Source organism: Hyaena hyaena, unplaced genomic scaffold (assembly GCF_003009895.1).
Source record: "Hyaena hyaena isolate Hyena2069 unplaced genomic scaffold, ASM300989v1 scaffold_594, whole genome shotgun sequence".
Taxonomy (NCBI): Eukaryota; Metazoa; Chordata; class Mammalia; order Carnivora; family Hyaenidae; genus Hyaena; species Hyaena hyaena.
The window spans coordinates 948167-970802 of NW_024081227.1; the positions used below are offsets into that span (position 1 = coordinate 948167).

The following is a 22636-nucleotide window of genomic DNA, read 5'->3' on the forward strand; positions in this document are numbered from 1 at the left end:
ATAGATTTTGAAGGAGAAAGTGATTATTTCTTATGAAACAAAAGATAAAAAGGATAGAAGTAAGGGAGAGATTTTAAGTTACCTGCATGAAAAGAGAGGGATAGGATTAGTTCTGATATGAAGAGCTCCATTGGGGTGAGAGGAGTCAATAAAAGACTAACAAAGAAAGCAGGAAAAGAAGGTCATTTCAACAGTTCCAACAAACTTCTCTGAGCATTACTATGTTACGATACTGTGTAGGCACAGGGTCAGAGAAGATATAATCCCTTTCTTTGGGGTTTTCACTCTAAACGGGAAAGTCACCATCAGGGCCCAGTTGAAAGTATATGAACAGGAGATATTAGCATAATCACATGATGATCTTCAGCAATGCTTGCTGGATTTTGCAGGAGAGGAGGTGGATGGGGGGCTGGGCTGTGAAGATTCGGGTTTACTAACAACTTCATAAGAGTATTCAAGGCACCAGTGGTGATCATGGTGTTCAGACTAGGAAAAGAGATATGTAGAGTAAGGGAAAGCACTGCTCTTGTGGGGAAGGAGCACCGAGGGCACCAGGAAAAGTGGTGCCACCTTTAGGGGAGTCATCAAGTAAGACATCCTTCAAGTGATAAAAGGCCTCCCAGTTAAGTCCTGTTGGTGGGTCACTGAGACAGTGTGAAGGGACATGGGTGAGTAAAAAGTGTTGTAAAGATGTAATAAGGGCTTACACATGTCATAATATGATTAAACAAATAGGAAGTATACAGGAGTTGTGAGGAGTTGGGTCCCCACAAATCTAAGAAAGACCAAGGCACATAAGATCCAGCTCATCCAGGAAAGTCTCGAAGTACAGAGATTCTGATTCTCAAGTCACTTCCATTTACATTGGTTTATCTTTTTGAGACACTTAATTGCTGCTGAGTGGCCTTGCTATGAAGATTTCTTTCTTTTCCTTAGCTCTTCTTTTCTTTGGCCTGTTATCTACCTCAGGTAAGACTTTAGTAATAATTAGGGAAGAGCTGATACAAATGACAAGTCTCTATGTAATGACATAACAACCGTTCATGGTACGTTGTAGGTGCTCTAGACTGTTTTGAATGAATAAATCATTGTTACTTTATGAATGACCCCTGGAGAATAGAAAAGAATTTGGAGAATTCCAGGACTCCATTTCTATTTTATACTAAATCTCTCATCTCAGCTATGAAATAGAATCTTAGATTATTTCTAAGAAAAGGATTTTAGATTATTTGCTTTGCCAAGTGATTTTACAAAATAATTTTGAGACCTTGAGCTCAGGTCCTCTAACTCTCAGAACACCATGCAAATTTTATTTCCACTGTCATGTTTCTCTACCTGTTATGAGGAAAGTACAAATAGTGTTCATTTCATAGAGTTGTGAGTCTTAACTGTGTTAATCCATGTAAAGAGCTTTCAAGAAGTACGTGACAAATAGTAAGTGCTCAAGAAACATTAACTATTATCATCATCATAACAATTTTCACCTCTTTTTTATTCCCTTTGGTAATTTTTTCCATTCATTTCAGAATATGCTGAATCAAGATGAGCCCAGATAGAACTATGCAGTTGTTAATCTTTAGAACTCCAGGTGCTCATGAAGTGATAAAGGCCTGATGGGGTTAAGAATGGAAAGGAAGGGTTAGAGGAGAGAGAGAGAGGATATCAGGAAGATGAAAACATCAATGACGTGGAGGTGAGAAGGAGCAGGAAGATGGCACCACTGATGGCAGAAGGGGGTTAGGCTGAATCATGTAGAAAGTTTTGGTCCCGTTAATAGAAATGTGAATGCAAGAAAATGAAGCTGGTTTGGGAATGAAGGCAGTTAAGATGATTTTAGAAACGCTTGCTTTGAAGTGACAGCCAGACCTCCAAGTGGAAATAATCTACTAGACAGACAAGCAGAGATAGGAAACCAGGAGAAAGCTTGTGGCTGAAGATAAACATTGTGGGATCTTCCACAGAAGAATGACAGCTGAAGTTATGTGAATAGATTAGTACTCCGAGGATAATTCTTTCTTTTTCCTTTCTCTTTCTCGCAGGCGTGTTGGGCTCTGAGCACGGTGATGATAAGTGCTGTGTGTTAGTAGAGAACAAAGGCAACACAGAAAACTACCATTCTCTTTTCTTCTATATTCCTTCTCTCTCCTTTTCACTCTTCTTTCCACCTTACTGTCTCTCAACAAATATTTTTCCCGTTCCTGAACATATAAGGAAGTTTACAAGTTGAATATAATACATTTTAAGCTAAATAATTAGTAAGAAGATTCAGACAGAGGACAAGCAGAGGAGAAAAAAGAAATTTGAAATAGTGGTGATATTGTGTCCCAAAATGATCCCTGGGTGAGTGAGGTAGCTGACAGTGGGGAAGAGAGGAAGTCACTGACCTGGATTTCAGTTTGAAACATCCTGAGAAACTGCCCCTACATGTCATGTACCTGCTTGTCCTTACCTGCTTTGAATGGCAGGATGTCCAGCATGTCCTTCTAGCATAGCGTGATCTTCTAAGAAGTACAGTTCTGGCCTTTCTTCTAGGATCATCCAATAATGCCGGGCTTATTTAATGCAAAAGAAGTTCAGTCAGTCTTTTATACCAAGTCAGGAGTGACTGGAGTCCCTGTCAGTTCCTTCTAAGATATATTTTTAAACCTGATTAAACACTATTTTGTTCCCATTGACCATTGCCACTGATTCCACAAGTTTTTATATTTGCACTCTTTTCTAGAACTTTGTGAATATATCCACAAGTAAATGTAGTCCCCTGTGTTTGCTTATTTGTTTATCTGTCTGCTTAATTGTAGGAACTGAAGATAATTATGTGGTCACTAGCTTCCTGGACTGTAAAAATCAAACACTGTGCAGTTCTCCAAATGAAAATGGAAACTGTTCTGATGTTAACAAGGAGGTTGGAATATGTGTCTTGCGTTTTAGAAAAAGTACAAAGCAACCAACCATAAAGAAATAGAACATTAGGAAGACAGTACAATCAACACCCTTGTCTTATCAAAAAATAAAGTCTGCTTTCTCTCCTCTCTCTTTTCCTCTCTAGTGACACATTTATTTCTTGACAGCTTAGACAAAAGTTTATCAAGGAATTACAGTGAGAAAGCCAACATTAATTTCATCCAGACCGGACAGAGAGTACAGATGAAGAAAACAAAAGAAGACCTGTTCATTCAGGGTTGGGGTGGGGTTTGGAGGAGTATGATGTGTGAGGGGAGAAGATCTGAAGGGGCATTCCCGGTATGTGTGTGTGTGAGGTGTGGAAAGGGCAGCTGGATGAGAGGTTATCCTGTTTTACTACATATTGTGAATGGAGTCTTCACTCTGTTTTGCAGATTTGGGTGAAGTCTTAATTTGATTTTAATGATTATTTTTGGCCCACAATCTTTGATTGTGACAGGTTAGTATTTGTATCCTAACCTGAGGTTTCTTTCCCTGACCATAGAAGCCACATCTGAGCTCTGGGTCTGGTGAGACAAAAAAGGAGCCTCTGAGCCCAGGACTCCTTTCCACCCCGCTGGAGCCTCAGATGCCCACCCTTCCTGCACCGCAAGGCTGCCCTCCCCCAGTTCCTTGTCCACCAAGATTCACTTATTTCCTCTGGACAGCTTCCCTCCGAAACTGCTTCCTGGCTTTTTAGGAAAACCCAACATGATGGAACATTTCTAATTTGGGTAGCATAGACTGCCCACCCATGCAGAAGTATTTGATTTTAAATAGGTAGCTTAGTGGTAGCAGGTGACCTTCAGGCTGTATAACCAAAGTGAAGAAGGTCAGGCAAATAAGCGTCTACCAATCAGGGCGCTGGCCAGAAGCCAAAGCGTTGTTGGAGACTCCCAGAGGTATGAGCGAGCGGGGCAAGGGGATCAGGCGGCAGACAGGGCCGGAGCAGCTCCCAGGGAAAGCGGTGCGGGGAAGAAGCCTCCCACTGGCAAGCCTCGCCTGAAAGGTGGAGGGAGTTCCTAGCAAGGAAAAAACGAGTGGAACAACACAGCTTTGTCTTTTCTTATTAATAGAATGGGGGCAGCAGTAAAGCTTATAACTGGTAATATCGCTATGGCTGTGTTTCAAGGAAAGAGTTTTTGTTTGCCTACTTGTTTTAGAATTCAGATTGCGCCTGCAGGGCCTGTCTTAGGGGTCTCCGTGTCCTCCCCGAGGGGCCCTCTCCCCCAGCCTGGCTCCTGCCCCTCCCACGTGAGCTGGTCCCTTTGTGATGCTGATGTAAGTTCCCAGAAGGGGCTGTGACAATGACGACTCCCTGTCACCTTTCACCCCAACTCTTAGTCTCCATCTGCCACCTGCCCTGGGCAGACGTCCCTGTCAAATATGAGTTACATGTTCCTGTCCAGCAAGTCTATGGCAGTGGGCGAGACAGTCCCCACTCCGCCAGTCGCGGGTTCCTGATCAGCCAGCACGCGCTGCTGATGAGGTGACCCGTGCAGATCGGACCCCAGGGACGGAGTGGAAGCCCCAGTGATGTGAAGGATGCAGGCTGGGCCAGCTAGGCGGTTCCAGTCCCCGCGCAAAGCCCTGCTGCCCTGTAGATCATGATTATAGCCCTAGACGCTGTTTCCAGTGTCATGTGTGCTTTAGAAATGGTACATTAAAAAACATGTAAAATGTACTGTTCACACTTCTCACCTCTGTAAATGTATCATTTTCTGTTTCCCTACTTGTTCGCCACCCCATCCCCACCCCTCAAATGTCCAGAGATGGTTGCACTAATTTTCCAAATGGCCTCCCAGCCTCAGACTTGCTCTCAAATTCCTTCTTCATTGTCCCACCAGGTGTGTGTGTGTGTGTGTGTGTGTGTGTGTGCGCGCGCGCGCATGTGCACGCACATGCATGTGAGAGAGGGAGGGAGGGAAAGTAGGGACAGGGAGAAGAGGAGAGGGAGAGGGGGTTCAATGTCTTATCTATTTCTTAGCGGGCAGGGAACTGAATTTTATATGCCCAGATTCATGTGTTTACTATGTATACTCAGAGAGGACTCCTGAGTATATGCTGTACTTATGGTCTCTGGGAAATGAGTGCCACAGAGTCCCATGAGCCTTGTTGCTTTGGCAAGCCAGGGTGCACCAAGGTCCCAGCCCCTCAGTCAGCAGGGCTGACAAATTAGAAAGAATGGATCACTATTCTTGTGGCCATGTGGTAAACTGGATGCAGTTGTAAGTGGTACACTGCTCACCCCCCACCCCACCATCCCCATAAAACAAACAGTAACAACAAACAATGGCAAAAACAACCAGGCCGGGCACCTGGGTAGCTTAGTCAGTAAAGCCTCTCACTCTTGATTTCTGCTCAGGTCATGATCTTACAGTTCAGTTTGTGAATTCAAGCCCCACATTGGACTATGCACCGACAATGCAGAGCCTGCTTGGGATTCTCTCTCTCTTTTCCTCTCCCTTGGCCTCTCTCTTTCTCTCTCGTAAAATAAATAAGTAAACAAAAAAAACCCAGCTAGGAAAAATCATAATAATTAATATTTCTTGTACTTAATGTGAGATAGGTAGTATTTACCACTTGTGTACAGATGAAGAAACTGAGGCAGCTGAGAGGTTGAACCCACGTGGGATCATGAGGGTTGTGAGGGATGATGTCAGGATTCAAATCTGAGCAGAAGTCTTTACCCACTCCCCAAAGAAAGCCGCTAGACTAAAAAAATGTATAACTTGAAAGTAGAAACTTGAAGCAACATTTAGTGACTAGAGCAAGTTCAAAACAGGCCAAGCCGACCACCTTTGATTGAGTGAAGATTGGAGGTCCCTCATCTTCTACACACAGAGGCATGTTGACCTGTTAAGTAGAGTATTGGGGAGTTAGCAACAGCAACAGGATCCACAGCTAACAGAGCAAAAACTGATTTTAAAATGTGGGTCCATGTAAAAAAAATTCCTTTCAGTTTGTAATATCCCAAAAGGACTCAATTAAAAATAGAAATACAAGAGACTACAGTCTCCTTTAAGAAAAATAATTTATGTACTAAACCCAGAAAGACATCAATTGGAATAAACCCTGATCTAGTCATATTAAGATTAGACAATGAACCCTAATGGCTTTCAACTTAACCACAATATATTCAGGAGTGTGATGCATTATTCTTGGGGAAACCAGAAAATAGAGTCCACATCAGTATATTTATATGTGAATTTATACTGATTGACAAAGAAATATCTTAGGCATTGCTTACACATTTTTCAAGCAGTATTTAAAACATTTAGTAAGATGATTGTGAAGTTCCAAGCTAAATTTGGAAACACCAGTCTTGAGTTTCCATCCTGCTGTGCAGTATCCTGGCAGTGGCCGCTGGAGGAGAGATTCTTAGAGGGGCTCTGCTTAAAGCATCCGGCTGAACAATCTTGGGACCTTAACACAGAGGAGGAAGGAGATACCAGAACCTGCGCTTATTAAAAACTGGGAAAAGAAATATGTTTTGATTTCAATTTAATTCAGCAGGTTTTTTGGGTATTTTTGATGTTTGCTACATAGTCCCAGTTTAAATACAATTCTGCATTTGGGAGTCTCTTGGGCTCATTTATGTAACATCACCATTTAGTCTTCATAATGTGAATTATTTTAAACTGTTGCCTGAGACCATGCAATGACATTTTTATCAACCAAGTTGACCAAGATTGTAGTGTTGATGAGGGGAGAGGAAAGTTGGTATGATATTTCTGGAAAGCTGTCAGTCTGAATCAAAAGGCTTTAAATGCTCTTTAACTTAATAATCCCACTTCTAGTTTTATATAGGAAATAAATAGAAGTCTGGCCAGAGATTGGGTTAGAAGTGTATTTATTGCAGGTTTTCTGCTTTAGTTGCTCTCCTGTCATGGCTGACTGCAATGTTGGAGTTGGTCATTCTTCCCGTTCTCCTCTTTTCCAAGTCTCCTTCACCTTGCCCATAATTTCTATTACCTTCTCTTTGTAGAAGCCTACAAATTTCCTTCTCTTCTCACAGAGCAGTGAACTGACTGACATGTTTACCTGTGTATCTCAAAGACATTTCAAATTCAGTAGTCCAAAATGGAGCTCATGTTTTTCTACTTGGTCCTCTTCCAGTTTTCCGATGGAGAAATAAATCATATCTTTACTAAAGAGACTTCAGTGACTTTTCATTGCTCTTAAAATAAGGCTCTGCCATGTAATTTCAGGGTGAAAATAAAATTCTAAAAATTAATATGACCAAGCCAATAAACTCCCCCCTTTCTTTCCAATTTTAGGAAGGACTGGACCTTCTAAACCAAGTAGAAATATGCCAGATATCCAACCATGACATTCCTTAGGCTCAGCTGGTAATTTTGACTGTCTTGTAAAAGAGTCTTCTTAGGGTTAGTAATAAGATGGTGTTTGAAAATAGAATTGAATTTCTGGAATTCAAGTCTGAAGTTCAATTCGAAGTATATATTACGATTTTCATTATTGAGTTTTGTTGATTGTTATTATTCTAACAACTATCCTAAGAACTAGGTCCTAAGAACTAAGAGCTGTTATGGGTACAATGTAGGGTTTTTTGGTTTGTAATTCAGAAAAACCACTGAGACTGGATCAGAAATAAATGTGTTATTTGTAGGCCTCCCTTAAATAATTTATGCCGCATTATTCTATTGGATTCACCTTTGCAAAGAATAGAACAAAACAGAATTCAAAGTCGTAGACAGAAAAACCAAACCTATCCACTCGGCTCAAGGAGTGTATAATCGGCTGAGGCTGATAAGCATACAAACTTTGTAGTGTTGGGACCACCAGCTCTCCAGGGCAGGGCTTCTTGTACAAGGTTCCATGTTCAATTGTCCTGGGGAGCTTATAAAAGTTTGAATATCCTGACTGTATGTTGGAATCTCTGGAGCTATGACCCAAGATGAGCACTTTTGAAAGCTCCCGGGCAATTTCATTGAGCAGTCAGGTTGGAGAATTAAGTATGAATGTATCACCTTGCTAATGAATTTTATTCTTCTAAACCTTGAAAAAAGCCATTTAAATATGAGTCTGAATTTAAAACAAATGCGAATTTTAATGTGGGGATTACAGAGCAGATTTAGAGTTCCTTTAATACTGTTTCACTGACTGAGAAAGGGGAGTTAGGAACCAAGATAGTGTGACTGTTAGGCAAGAAAGCAGTGTGTAAAAAGATTCTTAATTCATTGTGATACTTCAAAACTCAATCTCTTAGATAGGGGGAAAGAAACATCTGAGCAAACAAACTTGTTTCTTGGTTGTTTCTGGAAACGTGCACACCGGCATCCTTGTAACCCGTGAAAAGAAGTCACATCAAGTCCTGTTGTATTTCCTGTGTTGGCACTACCAGTGGTGATTTTAGAAGCACTCACCTTTTTGAGGGGGCTCCAGATGATTTTCATTCATTCAAATGTTCAGGTCAGACTAACTCTTCTGATTAACTCATTTTCTTCCTCCTGAAGATACTGAAGAGGTAGAACAAAAGCTACACCGAGTGCTTGAATGTGTACGTTAAGAACTGTTTCTGAGTATCTTCTGTGATGAAAACTTTCATTTTGCCAACCAGCACTTGGCTTAGCATCTTAGTGGTATTCCTCCTCGGGAAGCCGCCCCCCTCTTTCAAGAACTCAATAGCAGAGATGGGGTTTTCATGCTTCTGAGATTTGACAGGTATTCAAAAGCTCACTGGAATAGGCCATAACAAAGCACAGATCAGTCCCAAGGCCTTTTCCAGTTAAGGCTCTCCCAGTCCTCCGAACCAGCTTAACCTCACCTAACCATCTTAACAAATCATCTTCTAAATCACTGATTACTAAAAATTAACTGGAGATTTTGGATTCCTCTTTTTTATTAATGACTGTAAATTTTGTTGATCTCATTGTTTTTTAGGGAAGAATAACACACCCATCTAAATTTATTAGGCAGTACGTATTTAGAGGATTTCTTTAAACTGTACTGAAGTTGTAGTTTCAGAGATTGAAAGAGATTTAGTATGCTCTGCGAATAATCGGTTTCTATAACTATTGTTCCAAGTGGCAATGATATCTGATGGAAATATTATAAAACAATAAAAACGGCAAGTGTCATGCTTAAATAGAAAAGATTATTTGCAAAGATTATTTTGAACAACATTACCAAAACCATCTTGGGCCTAACCAACTGTTGGACGGTGGTTGAATTGTAGGTCAGATTTAAATCTGGCTTTCTGTTCCTAACAGTGATAAGGGATATTTTTCAGAGATCATAATTGCTTTTCATAATATCTAAAAAGGCTAAGCTGTCTGATTTCCCTACTTTTTTTATGCCTTGGTTATAAATTTATCATGAATTTTCCTAGCCATTTTCTGAATCAGTTTATATTTTTAGTTTAGACTACAGGTTCAATGTGGGAAATTAAAATGTACAAAGAATACTTTCTTCAAATATCATTTTCTCAAGATTTATATGATGTCTAAACACATAATCCATGATTTAATGAATTACTGTACAATCTTCTATTTTTACCAAGGTAATATTTGGCTATAGTGTTTAAGTGAAATACTGCTATAAGATTTTTAAGGAACAAAGAATAGTCTTTAGTTATATCTCATCCCTACCCTGATTCCTGCTCTTAGTCTTTCTATCTAATGATTTCTCCTAGCATTTACCTCTATATTTCTCAATAGGATGCTTATGTCACTATTTTTTTAATGTTTCTCTTATGGACATTACATATTGGCTTTCTACCCTAGGAGATGTTGACTTAGCTCTCTTAAATCATCTCTTTCAGATACAGATGATCTCTCTCTCTCTCTTTCTCACTCTCTCTTTCTCTCTCTCTCTCATACTCCGTCTCTGAGCTTCACATATTCTGCATGTAATGCCCTATCTCCATTCTCGCAATGTAGTTATTTCAGTTTTTTAGTTAAGTCTATATTTAGTATTTGCATCATTAAGACACAAATATTCACAGATGCCCCACACATAGTTTATAATTATTACATTTCCTTTCTTATAGGGCTTGTTGTTTCTCCTGGCATTAATATACTTCAGTGTTTTTGTTTGCTTGGTTAGCAATTTTTTTTACTAAACACTTAGTATATGGCAGACACTGTGCTAAACACTTTACAATGTAGCAACATTTTATCTCTTGCATGTCTGCTATGAGGTAGGTATTTTTATAATCCCCATTTTACAACTGAGGAAACTGAGTCACAGAGAGGTGGAATAACTTGTTCCCCTTGAAATGTGAACACAGGCATCCTGACTCCCTTTTAACCACAGCAGAATTACAAAAAAATGTCCAAATCTTTTTAGTCTAGAGGCCTGAGATAAGAATAGTGTCATTAGTGAAAATGAGAGAACTGGGGACATGATTCAGCCTGAAATTTTCTTGGCAAGTGGAGAAGAAGAAAATATGAGAATGATATAAGTCAGGATATAAAGATATCTCTCCTCTGGACAGTTAGACACATGTGATTGGGGTAGAAACCTGCACTGTGCGTAGGGGTTGGAGAATCCTTAGCATGAAAAAGGTAGGCTAATAGATAAGAAAGTATAATTTTTTTCTAAGGAAGTGCATTTGTAGAAAGAAGAGTAGAGAAAATGGAGTTGAACTTTCTGGTAAAGGACATAATTACAGATGGGAGAAAAGAAAAGAAAGCTAAAATCTGCAATAGTCATAAAGGTGGGAGGAGAGTCAGAGGAAGGCTGAGACCCTGGCTAGCAGACACTTGCCCAGAAGATGAACACAAAATAAAGATGGCTGGGGCACCTGTGGGGCTCAGTCAGTTAAGCGGCTGACTTTGGTTCAGGTCAAGATCTTGCAGTTTGTGAGTTCAAGCCCCACATTGGGCTCTGTGCTGACAGCTCGGAGCCTGAAGCCTGCTTCCAATACTGTGTCTCCCTCTCTCTCTACCCCTCCCCTACTCACGCTCTGTTTCTCTGTCTCTCAAAACTAAATAAATGTTTAAAAAATAATAAAGATGGTTAAGTCTTTCAAAGAAACGGAAGAGAGTAATGAATGAGAAAAAACAGATTTGGGAAGTAGGTGGTAATTGATAACCTCCACAAACTGTTATTAAGTATAAATAACAGTAAATAATCCTATACTTCATTTTGTATTATTTGTTTTTAAATTTTGTTTTGTTTTGTTTATGCTATTGTTTGTTTTGGGTAGACAGAAAGAGTGAATTCTTGCTTCTCTAAGTGTTTCTGGGTCAAGCCCCCAAAATCTTACCCAGAACTTCTGTACCAGCAAAGTCTGAGAACCGCAGAATGTCAGCAAGGAGAAGGACCCCAGGAATTCATCCTGGCTCATTCCGTCTTATCTGGGGGTTGGGGAGAAACTTGAGGCACAGAATGTTTGAGTGACTCCCAGCAGAAAAGCTTCAAGTTGGGCATGGAGGTTTGAGTTGGATCTATGTCTCCATTTTTAGTCTCTCTGTGGCTTTGGAACAACAGATAGGGTCAGCTGAAAGCCTTCCACTTTCTTCTGACTTCCATAGACTCAACTTGCACCAGTGCCATGTCATGAAGTGAGACCCTGGACCAAATGAAGAGGTTTGTTTATTTGTTTTAAATCCTCCATGAGTACAATGAGCCATGCCTGGTTTATTTGGTTCAGTGCTTTGGGTGTTTCAATGCCTCAGATATAATAAGAGCATATTTAGAATCAGTAGTGTCAGAAAGAAATACATATTCCTTTTGGAAATGGAGATCTATTTAAAGACTTTAAAATTGTGACACATAACTTGCAGCATTGAAAAATATTAAAAATAACAGTGGTTGAGATTTTAAGAATGAGTTTTTGCATAATTTGCGGTGGTTTAGCCCATCACCCTAGAGACCCACTGCGGGAGCTAGCCTTGTGGTTTTTCTACCTGTGCTGCTCCTGTAGGAAGTGTGTGTCAGCGTTTCAAGAAGGAACTGGAAGTTCGTTTGTAATATAAAACAATGAGACTACAGTTTCCAGCTACTGAGCTCCTAGACTAGTGAGGGGGCTGGGACTGCAGTGTGCAGGGGCCTGTGTCAGTGTGATTGTAGAACCAAGCTTGCTTCAGCCTGTGTGTCTTTGGACTGGTCTGTTCTCGGTGGCATTGGAGAAACTGAGGCAACTTAAACCTCATGTCATGGATGATATTAGAAAAGGGGCAGAAAGATATCTGGTTTTTAAAAATGTTTATTTCTTTATCTTGAGAGAGAGAGAGAGGGAGAGAGAGAGAGAGAGTGTGTGTGTGTGTATGTAGAGGAAAGGCAGAGAGAGAGAGGACAGAGAATCCCAAGCAACTCTGAGCTGTCATTGCATAGCCGGACAAGGGGCTCAATCTCATGAACCACAAGATTATGACCTGAGCCAAAATCAAGAATCAAATGCTTAATGAATGGACACCCAGAAATATCTGTTTTGTAGTTTAAACTTAGCCTAAAGGTTGCTACTTCAACACACACACACACGTGTACACGCACACACACACAATGAAACAAAACCAAACTCCCCAAAAACCTTAAATATTTTGACACCATTTTTATCTTTTTGTTCTATGTGAGACATTTTCATCTGGCAGTAGGTCTGTAAAACCTGAATTTCCACAAGAAAGCCATACAGCAATTAAATGCTGCAAAATTGCCTCCATCCCAAAGGTAAACCTGGAGAGTTATTGCTTAGAGTTTTCAAAAATGTGCACATTGTAGAACTATAATGTGCTGGTTTTTATCACAGCACATTTATTTGAAGGTGACTGACAGCCAATATGTTTGCAGCAGCAGTACATGACATCATGTAAAATACATGAAATACTCCAGGCCAGAAACACAATAGCCTGCTTGGTTCTCATCAGGCACTACCATAAACCATTTTTCTGAATATTTTATGCTGCCTTATGTTTTTTTTTAAGTAAATATTTTTCAGCTTGTAGAGGGCATATGCACTGTGTGTTAAGAATTTGGAAAATGAAGAAAGGTACAAATCCTACCATCCATAGCATCATCTGTGTTCCCTAAAGTGATGATATCACTCTCAAATATGTAAATGAGAAACTTTTGTTAAGAACAGAATTTTTCTTTTGTTTTACATTAAATATGTGTCTAATACTATAAGCTTAAGGAGGAATTAGCCCTTCTCACTCTTCTCTACTATCATTTTACTTACATTGATATTATTACTATTAATAATAAACTCTTTTGCTGAGCACTTAGCACATCTGGCAAAGTGCTAAACACTGCACATGAATTATCTCTCTTAGCCTTCAAGAGAAACCTAGAAGACTGGCACTATGGGCTAGTGGAAACACAGAGTGATATATAATATGCCCAAGGTCGCACAGCTCATAGTGAGGGAACTAGGATTTAAACTCACTCCTCTGAAATCCTTATACTACCTTATGGTGAAAGGAGCAGAGTCGGGGAACTAACTAAATTATTGAGTTTCTCCATTATGTAAGGCACTGTGCTGCTACTTCTCTTGTGGATCCTGTTTGGTCCTCACAAGATAAATATTATTGTCATTTACAAATGTGGAAACTAAGGCTTAGGGGGATTAAGTACTTTATTAGAAGTCACATAGCTGATCAGTGGTGGAGCTAGGAAATAACTCAGCTTTCTGTTTCCAAAGCTGTTATTTCTAGTCAGCCACAAAGAAAAATATTTTTATGGTTCTTTTTCCCACATGGATTTCGAAGATAAAAACTGTTGCCACGTTTTATAAATTTGTACAGAGGGGTGTCTGGGTGGCTCAGTCAGTTAAGCATCCGACTTCGGCTCAGGTCATGATCTCATGGTTCGTGGGTTCGAGCCCTGTGTTGGACTCTGTGCTGACAGTTAGCTCAGAGCCTGGAGCCTGTTTCAGATTCTGTATCTCCCTCTTTCTCTGACCCTCCGCTGCTCACATTGTCTCTCTCTCTCAGAAATAAACAAAAAACATTTAAAAAAAATTTATACAGAATAATACACGAAGTGGATTTGAAGACTCTTTAGCCCCACAGATTCATGCTGACTCAGACTTTGATGTCTAGCTTAGAGAATTTCACCAGACTCAACATCAGACCCAAAGATTTTATTGAATGCACAGCCTAATGTCTTGGTATTTTGATGTTTAACCTCAATTTCATATGAATTGGGAAGAATAGATTGGACACCCAGACTAAAATAGAACTTTTAAACTGTGTAGGAGGAACTCAAGCATATTGCTAAAGTTATCACAGTCAAAAATGTTCTCTCATTTAAGAATGAAATAACAAATGAAAAATAAACAGGTTTGTCATATTATGTAGACTATATTTTTGTCTATTAAATAGTTTTTAAAGGAAATTATGAATAGTAGAAGAAAGTGATAGGGGAAGCCTGGGTTGAGAGTGGTAGCACAGTTTCTCCAGTCAGCAGAAATCTATTGAGTATACTTTTCTAGGTGCTGGAGATACAGCAATGAGAAAAACAAAATCCCTGCTCTCATGATTACTTTCTAGTGGCACAATACAGACAGCAAGCATGAGACAAATTGATGCTAATTTAAAAGGCAAAATAAGTTGATTTCCACTTAAGGAAAATTATTGAGAAGGTATAATAAAAATGGGTGTTTTTGTTTTTATTTTAGAGAGAGAGAGCACAAGTGGGGGAAGACCAGAGAGGAAGGGAGAGAGAAAATCCTTAGTAGGCTCCATGCTGTGAGTCCTGAGCCCGATGCAGGGCTTGATTTCACAAGCCATGAGATCATGAACTGAGCCAAGACCAAGAGTCCAATGCTTAACCTACTGAGCCACCAGGCACCCTGAAAATGGTACTCTTATACTGTGCAAGTGTGATGATGAATAATGCCACCCTCTTGAAGAGCAATGTGGTGGTAAAAATCAAGATTCATAAAAAGATGCATAGTATTTTAACTAGCAAGCCAATTCATTGAATTTACCTTACAAAGCTAAGCTAAAGTAAGAGGGAGAATCTTGCTGAGGAAAATGTTCATTGCAGTATTCTCTATAATGGCCAATATATCCAGCAATAATATCATACTAGGTAAATTAGTGTAGACCTACTTGTTAGAAGATTGTGTAACTAGTAGAAATGATAGGGAATGTCACATAGCAACACAGAAATGCCTTACATAGAATGCTAAGTGAAAATATGACATACAGTGTAGGCTGTTATTACTATATACAATTATGTAGAGAAGACCAAAAGAGAACATATAAAATAGTTTGTAACTTATTTAAGGATAATGAAATTACATATTTCCCCCTCTATTTTTCAAATGTTCTGCAATGTTGTTAAAGTGCTTTAATAATAAAATTCTTAATTTAGAGTGTATAAATTATATGCTTCACTTATTTCCAGAATGGCTCTAGTGTTGGCTATAAATATGAAACTTTCTTCCCCACACCAGTACTTTCAAGAACAGCATATTATCATGTAGTATGCATCATTTCCCTCTGAACTGGGCTGTATTTTCAATTTCCTCTGTGAAATTAAGTTTCCACAAGAGACCTTATGGTCCCTGTACAAAAGCAGTAATTAACAAAAAGGCATTATTTTGAAATGTCAGGTGCTTCTATACTAAGATATTTGTATGCATTTATAACTCACAAACAATCAGCTTGATTAAAGCACCAGGATCTTAAAAACCCAGAACACACTTAAACATAGAGGTTCAAGCACAGAACTATTTGTAAAGGAGGTCATGGTTTTGTTTTGATTTACCACAGAAAACCATGCTATGTGTGCCAAAAGAGATGCACTTAAATCCAAGTCTTTCATCCCTTGGAAGATGAATGAAGATCACTTTGTTTCTATCCTTTAATTCCTAGATCTACTAAAACCTAACTTGGAGAGAAATCTGTTTCTTGGGTTAAGCAGAGAATGGTGTAAATAGCTTGAGTTCAAACCCTGATGCCATATCCAATTTCATACAAGATTCCACATTCCTGAGCCTTTCTCCTCAACTCTGCAACTCTTCCTCTGTTCCTCATCTTGATTCATAGTTCCATCTTTAAGGAACTAAGAGAAACACCTCAGAGCTATTTCAGACTCCCCACTCCTTCATCCAGAGACTCTCACCTTCTGTCAACTAAATCTTTAAAATGTTTCTTTAGTTGATTCCTTCTTTATTTCTACATCTGGACTGTTGTATTAGCTTTTGATAGTCTTGCACCAAAGTGATCTTTCCCAAATCGTACTTAGAACTTTTTTACTTTCAAGGGTGCCTGAGTGGCTCAGTCGGTTGAGTGTCTGACTCTTCATTTGGGCTCAAGTCATGATCCCCGGGTCCTGGGATTGAGCCCCACATTGGGCTTTGTGCTGAGTGTGGAGTCTGCTTAAGATTCTCTCTCTCCCTCTCCCTCTCCCCCCCACTCCCTACCACCCTCTCCCTCGGCCCCTCTCCCCCACTCACACTGTCTCTCTCTTTCTCGAAAACAAAAAGTGAAAAATATTTACTTTCATATAAAAAAAAACTTTGGTAGCTTTTTACTGCCTACAGAAGATCTGGATTTTTTTTCAATGTGAAAAATTAAAAACTAGTAACTAGCCACCCACCTTTAATTCTCTTAGTTTTATTTTTCAACTTTGCCTTATGCACTTCATTTCTGATTCAAATAGAGCAAACTATTTTAATTTCCTCAGTCCAGAAAGCTTTTGCTTGAATATCTTTTCTGTAGCATATTATACACATTTGGCTGTTACCTTCTTACATCTGTCTTCCTCACTAGAGTGTCAGTCACTCAGGACAGAGACCATGTCTTGTTCATCACTGTATACCAAGCAGATAATAGAAGGTAAGGACTCATGGTACACTAGTCGAGTGAATGAATGATTTAGTGGGTTCTCTACATAGGGTAGAGTGTAGATAAAGCTGACATGATGCTCCAAAGAGATGGCTCTTTGGTTTTCATAGATGGGAAACTTTAGGAGGGGAAAAGTTGGGAGGGGAGCTGTCTTCAGATCTGGCCCAGATTTGAACTACAAGCAAGTATTGAGCTCTGATAAGTATTCTAAAGTTAGTGAGGAGGAATTCAAACTGGGAACACGGTAGGGGCTGCACTTGAGGTCAAGAACCAGAAACCAAATATATGAATTGAAACAGGAATAAAATGGAATATAATTAGAGGAACACAGATTCTGTGTTATCTTTCCTATAGCTTCCCATAGAAAGCTCTCTTGTAGCAGATGGGCCTAAGTTATATTTTCTGCTAAGATCCCAAGATAGAAAGAATCTGTGTAGGTAGAGGAGAACCCAATATTTTGACAGGCAGTTGAGAGTGAGCAGAGAGCAGAGCTGACTTCCACTCCTGAGTATTAACCATCTTAACCAATGCATGCATGCACAAACAGTTCGGAGTGGACCAAAGACATTCCAGTTAAAAGAAACAGAATCAAAGAAGAAGGCTCAGAGATGAAGGATTTCTAATACTCCTGTGTGGTGGAAAAATAGGATCTGAGCAAGCAGTAGAGAAACTATCAGGAACTCTAGGAGGCTTTGTTTGTTGTTTCTGTTTGTTTGTTCAGTTTGTTGTTCTTCATATATCTCAATGGTAGCCAAACAGAAAAAAGATTATCTTGGAAAGATCTGCGGGTATAGCTTTGTCTTATGGAATGAGCCCCATTGAAATCCATGGGAGACACACAAAATTTTTGAGAAAATTATTTCAGCAGAAACACTTCCATTTTAGGTGGAAAGAGAGAGTACAAGATGAAAGGAGGCTGTTAGACTCCCAACATTCTCCTGTCAGCAAGTAGACTGATAAAGCTACTTGGCTGTAAACATTGGCTTTCCTTTATGACAAAGGAAAGATGATTCGAAGGGCAGAACCAAGATCCTAGATGACTGGACCATGGAGAATTATTGAAACTTAACAAAGGAACTCTTGACTTTTGTTTGGCTAGATTGATTTTTAAACTGCTACGGGCCAGTAACTCTTTTTTTACCTTGCATTTCCCCCCTTTATGAATAGGAATGTCTAGACCTGTTTTTCTACACCTATCTGACTGTTGCATGTTGGGTATGTTGGGACAAATAGCTTTAGTTTCACAAATCTAGATATGGAGAAGAATTGTTTCTCAGGAGTTGTACTTAATAGGTTGTACCCAGGAACCTAGTCTGTACCTGGATCTGATTTAGATGATGAGAGTTTGGACTTTGAGTTCATGTTTTAATGCATTGAGACTCTTGGGAATCTTAGTAAGAGGAAAATGTATTTTGCATGTGGAAGAGATATGAATTATTGATAGCCAGAGGCTAGACTGTGGCAAATAGACCCTAAGGTGGTCCTCATGACCCCCATTTCTTGGTGTTACTATCTTTGCAGGACCTACGACTTGATTCTAACCAGTAGAATATGGTAAAGAAAATGGAATGTCACTATAATGATGATGTTACATTTTACTTGATTCTGTCTTGCCAGTAGACTTTCTCTCTCTCTCTTCACTTGCTGTTTTTAAGCAAGAAAGCTTCTGTGAATCCTGTAGCTGCAAGGAAGTGAATGCTTCCAACAGCCACATGAGCAGGGAAGTAGATCTTTCCCTAGTTGAACCCCCAGCCTTGGCCAGGATCTTTGTATTGCAGTAATTAGTTACTCAGTGATAGATGCCTAATACATTAGCCTAGGAGGCAAAAAATCCTGATAATCTTCACTTTCTTCCCCAGAAAATACAAACAGTTAATGTATTAAGTTTTGAGAGGGAAACAGGTGTATTTTATCTTACTAAGCTTTGTCAAAGCTTCCTCAAACATTTTATTAGTTTTCTATTCAAAGAAGTAAAGAATTATTAAAGCCAGTTTTCCACTCAGATTAATCATCTACTTTCTTCTCTATCCCTTCTAAATCTGCCTATCTTCACTTCCAGTGCAAGCTATGTCCAGAGCTACCTCTTCTGCTCTAGTTTCAGGTAGTAGGCCCTTTACTGCCACCAATTGCTTTTAGATTACTCCAGTGGCCCATTTTCATTTTAACAGCTTTTTCTAACTTCAAAAATGTGTGAGATTTTCAGCATGTCCTGTGGTGACTTTCAGTGAATTGTAACCACTTATGAACATGTTATGTAAATGAATATTAATCAGAATATTGCATGCATTTATTATCCACTTTGTCCTTGACAATAAAATGTACAGAGAGACTATGGAAAAATATTCTTGACATTCTCTATATTGATTTAGGGCAAGCAAGAGAAGCAAAGCTATTTCTTTGGACATTCTGAATCCAATCACTGACAAATTTTAAAAGTAAAATAAATGTCTAATAATTCCTATTCTTTTCCTTAGCATCTCTGCTTGCTATTTTTTAGATATTGTTATTACTTCTTCCTATTTTTATGTATGTCTGTGCCACTGTCTATCTCTTTGACTAGTTTTTAAGTCAGTGGAAATGGTGCACTTTGGAATACAAGAATGAAATTAAGGGAGAGTTGAGTAAGTTAAAAATTATTATAATCAATAACATTATATTATACATTGACTTCATAAACTGAGCCTTTAAAAACTTTACTTGAAATAGATTGACAAAGTGTCACATTAACATTATTAACAATTTATCACCAGGCAATATATGCATTTTTCTAAAAAGACCAGCAGAGCTAATGAATGTAAAGAATGTAAACACATGGAGAAGGTCACTGTTAAGTCTGTAGCCTGAGAAGACTGAAAGATACCTGTTCCACTTTTCTCATTTTGCAGATTAGGAAGCTCAGATCCAGGGAACTGATTTATTAATCTGAGCTCTAGGGCTATCAGGTTGTACACAACACCAACATGGAGAGGCATTGTTCACATGGTCTAAGTTTAGACCAAGTGATTGGTGCCCCTCAGTTTCCAGGGCACAACCTGCATGACTGCAAATGAGTATAGCCCTCTTAGTTGGTATAACTCATTGGACAAAAATGATGATCTGTGAGATCCTGGAGGGGGTTCCTTCAGCTATGCTCCACTAGCCTGCCTGGCATCTTTTTCTGTTCTGATTCCATTTAAAAAAAAAATTTTTTTTTAATGTTTTATTTATTTCTAGGAGAGAGAGAGAGAGACAGCGTGAGCAGGGGAGGGTCAGAGAGAGAGGGAATCACAGACTCCGAAACAGGCTCCAGGCTCTGAGCTAGCAGTCAGCACAGAGCCCGACGCGGGGCTCGAACCCACAAACTGGGAGATCATGACCTAAGCGAAAGTCGGACGCTTAACTGACTAAGCCACCCAGGCGCCCCTGATTCCATTTTTTAAAAAGCTTAACAATTGACCACTTTTCTCATGATTATATTTTCCAGGATGTGTGCTGTGTGTTAAGGCTCTCATGTGGAATTCATGCAAAGAAAGCAAAAAGAGCCTTTTATGATTTGAACGATGATGGCCTTGGGTTAAATCCTTCTCATATTTGTATCTTAATATTCAGAGGAGTCATCACTAAGTCTACTATAGCTGAAAATAAGGAGTTTGATGAGAATGAAGATCATGAAAAGGTAAATGAATTTTCAAAAAGCTTTTGACATTATGAATTTTAAATTGATACATGTTCCTTCTATTATCTAAAGATTTTTTTTAAAGTTTATTATTTTCTGTGTGTGTGTGTGTGAGAGAGAGAGAGAGAGAGAGAGAGAGAGAGAGAGAACAGAGAGAGAACATGAGCAGAGGAAGGGCAGAGAGAGAAGGAGAGAGAAAGAATCCCAAGCAGGCTCTGTACTGTCAGCCCAGGGCCCAATGCAGGGCTTGAATTCATGAACCATGAGATCATGACCTGAGCTAAAATTCAAGAGTTGGCCACTTAACTCAATGAGCCACCCAGGTACCCCCTGTTACCTAAGGTTTAACCTTAACATGAAATGTGAGGTGAAAATTAATAATTATAAATTTAGGGGGAGAAATTTAGAAACCATTGTCTCATGATAGCATTAACCTAGACAAAAATGATACAACAGAATAAGAAGACCTTGCATATATGATTGATGTAAAGGTGTATCACATAAACTCTCAAAATGTAAAATACTAACATCCTTTGTTAATTTTAAGTATCTTTGAAAAATGTCTAAAAGAAACATTAATTTTTATACTTGTTACATCAGTGTCACACAGATGGTACCTGTCCATTAATTAAGCATTAAATGAGATGCAAATAGTCCTGTTTTTGCCACAAACCCACTTTGCAGGATATGAAACTACATTTTGGTATTGTGGACGTGATCCTGTGGGCTTCTCCTGAGCTCAACTGAAAAAACTTAGAAAGCTTAGACTTCTAGATCTTCAGTTTCAGTCCAATCTATTGCCACATAGTTCTTGTACCTGTGTTATTAGGTAGGCAGGAAAACCTCACATTTTCCTTTGCCACACATCTTTACATAGGGTTACTCGGTCTCACCACCACTGATATTTTGAACCAGTTAAGTTCAGATTTAGTGAGATAAAATTGACACAACACTATGTAAGTTTAAGATATACATTGTAATGATTTGATATATGTATATATGGCAAAATGATAACCATATGAAGGATAGTTAATACATCTATCACCTTACAGAGTTGAAATTTTTTATGTGTGGTGAGAACTTGAAAAATCTTTCTCTTATAAAAAAATTTTTCCCTTATCAACTTTCAGTATACACTACAGTATTGTAAACTATAGTCACCATGCTATACATCACATCCCCAGAGTTAATTCATCTTATAATTGGAAGTTGTACTTCTTGACCACCTTCAATAATTTCCCCCACCCTCACCCCCCATCCTTGGCAACCACCAATCTGTTCTCTATCTCTGTGAGCTCACTTGAGATCATACAATATTTATCTTTCTCTGTCTGACTTATTTCAATTAGTATAATGCACTCAGGGTTCATTTACATTTCATATTACGCAATTTCATTTTTCATGGCTGAATAATATTCCTGTGTGTGTGTGTGTGTGTGTGTGTGTGTGTGTGTTTATCCATTTATCCGTTAGAGACATTCAGGTTGTTTCCATGTCTTGGCTATTGTAAATAATGCTGCCATGAACAAGGGGGTGTAGATTTCTTTTCAAGATAGTGATTGGGTTTCATTTGGATGTACACCCAGAAGTGTGTTTCCTGGATCATATGGTAGTTCTATTTTTAATTTTTTGAGAAAGCTCCATACTGTTTTCCATAATGTGTGTGATAATTTACATTCCTACTAAGGGTATACAGGGTTCCCTTCCTTCACACTCACCAGTCCTTGTTAACTCTTCTCTTTTTTTATTTTAGCCATTCTAACAGGTTTAAGGTGATGTCTCATTGTGGTTCTTATTTGCAGTTCTCCAATGGTTCATGGACTTGAGCACATTTTCATGTACCTGCTGGCCATTAGAATATCCTTTTTAAAAAAATTTTTACAGTGCATGAGCAGGGGAGGGGGCAGAGAGAGAGAAAGAGAGAGAATGAATGAATCCTAAGTGGCCTCCATGCTCAGCATGGAGCCCGTCATGGGCTCCCATGACCTGAGCTGAATCAAGAGCTGGATGCTCAGCTGACTGAGCTATCCCTAGAATATCCTTTTAGAAAAATGTCTATTCAGGTCCTTTGTCCATGATGATGGTGATGGTAATTTTGCTTTTGGCTTGTGTGAGTTACTTTTGGGTTTTAACCTTTTATCAGATATGTGATTTACAAATATTTTCTCCCACTTTTAGGTTGCTTTTTCATTTTTTGGATTGTTTCTTTTGCTGTGCACAAGGTTTTTAGTTTGATGAAGTTCCCTTGTTTATATTTGCTTTGTTGCTCATGCTTTGT

The 22636-nt window shown here is 39.0% G+C and overlaps 2 long non-coding RNA genes across 2 annotated transcripts; both read left to right on the forward strand.

The window, feature by feature from the left end:
- Positions 1–749: 749 nt before the first annotated feature.
- Positions 750–3033, forward strand: LOC120248552. The gene is made up of 2 exons (XR_005532602.1): positions 750–969; positions 2799–3033. It is a non-coding gene; the product is annotated as an uncharacterized LOC120248552 (long non-coding RNA).
- Positions 3034–20165: 17132 nt separating this feature from the next.
- On the forward strand, positions 20166–22226 carry LOC120248541. Its single transcript, XR_005532599.1, has 2 exons — positions 20166–20358; positions 22161–22226. It is a non-coding gene; the product is annotated as an uncharacterized LOC120248541 (long non-coding RNA).
- Positions 22227–22636: the final 410 nt, after the last annotated feature.